The 1,653-nt window shown below is 39.9% G+C and overlaps 1 long non-coding RNA gene across 1 annotated transcript; it reads left to right on the top strand.

The window, feature by feature from the left end:
* On the top strand, positions 1–1,186 carry LOC113632280 (uncharacterized). Its single transcript, XR_003437750.1, has 2 exons — positions 1–158; positions 852–1,186. It is a non-coding gene; the product is annotated as an uncharacterized LOC113632280 (long non-coding RNA).
* Positions 1,187–1,653: the final 467 nt, after the last annotated feature.

The following is a 1,653-nucleotide window of genomic DNA, read 5'->3' as shown; positions in this document are numbered from 1 at the left end:
TTGCCCTCTGTCCCACGCGTGGCTGGTGGGATGGAGGAAGCGTTTGATGAAGTGATCTGTAGTCTCTGTCGCTGCTCTCTTGGGTTTGGTAGCACAATCTTATTCCTAATTTCTGGTTTCTTTAGGGAGAAGGACAGAGAGCAGGGAATTAACATTCGGTGAGTCCTTATAATGAATCAGACACGTTACATACATGATTTCACAGGTTGTAACATTCCCTGAGAATCCTGGTGTTTTTGAAAAATCCATGTTAGGGAACATGGCAGATGGTCTACACTTCAGACCAGAACACAGGAGATAAGGGGACAGGAGGATTCTCTTTGTAGAACCTTCTCAGTTCTCTCTGCTTGCGGGAGATGAAAATGCTGACATGATGTCAGATTCTAACACTGATAGACTTCCACATTTGGGCACTTTTGGGGAGTGCAAAATCTTCCTTTGCAGGTTTGTGAAATGATAGGCTCATATTACTTTGTGGACTGTCATACCCAATGGCAGTAGCATTTTGGATTTGTACTGGTGACCCTGAAGAAACAATTTAGCATCTTAGCATAACTCATTGAGAGAACATTCTCAGCACTTCATAAATCATGTATCTGAGATGCATGGCTGTTAGATGATCAGGCCGTGACCAAGGTACCTCTACCCATCTTGCGGGACAAGTATCTTGGAGAAAAGAAACTCACTGGATACACTGAACATGTATAATGATGTCAATAGCATGAAAACTATTTGTTGTATCTGCTTAATTTTGGTTCTTATTGCCTTAGTTTTGCTTTTGCTCATAAGAGTTATTGCTTGCTGACCATAATAGCTCAGAACTTAATTCCATTAACATCTTTTTTGAATAGGTGACACACCCTGTGGCTCAGAGATCCCAGGAACAGTGTGAAGATGTGGCTTCTGAAGTTTGACCCTGACGGTTTCCTGTGGGTGGGCAGGTGGTCTGTTCCACATGATGAGTTGTTGGAAAGAACTTATATGAATTATTGTATTCTGCGTTGCATATATAAATACTTAAGTCTGTGCTTAATAATATCCTTGATGTAAAAATCCTATGAACACATGAACTGCTAAATCAGCCTTTCAGATAAGTTCAATGGGCTTGTCATCCCACAGACAGTTTTGAACAGCCTGCCCTCTCTCCAGGCTACAAAACTTGCATCACAGAGACAGTAAAACTAATTAAAAACAAATTAACGTTCCTTCCTATTGACTTTTCTTATGTTTCTTCTGGTAATAGGTATGTAGAATGGTGACATATGTGACTTATCAATTTATGTGTTTACTGGGCACCTTTACCATAAAGCTAAGTGTAGATGCCTGATCTAGAAGAGGTGGGAGATGTTGTCCCTGCCCTCAAACACTAATAGTAAAGTCCAGGAGTTAAAAATAACACTCAAGAAGTAAGCATAAAAATGTTTGACAATATGTATAGATTGTGTGACTAGCCTCTGTCCCGGAGTGCTGGGGAAGGTCATCATGGAGATCCAGACATAAGCTGGGACTTGAAAAAATTGTAGAATTTGTATTATTAATAATAATTATAATAATGGAGCACATTACCATGTACACTGAGTTCTTTTTATGATCCCTATACCACCTCTCTGAGATGGGTGGTGGAAGGAAGGAATAGAATTTGTTGAAAAATAT

Source organism: Aethalodelphis obliquidens, unplaced genomic scaffold (assembly GCF_003676395.1).
Source record: "Aethalodelphis obliquidens isolate GAN/ISIS:26980383/991018 unplaced genomic scaffold, ASM367639v1 scaffold36, whole genome shotgun sequence".
Taxonomy (NCBI): domain Eukaryota; kingdom Metazoa; phylum Chordata; class Mammalia; order Artiodactyla; family Delphinidae; genus Aethalodelphis; species Aethalodelphis obliquidens.
Note: the sequence above shows the minus strand (reverse complement) of the source record. Positions and strands in the feature narration are given on the sequence as shown.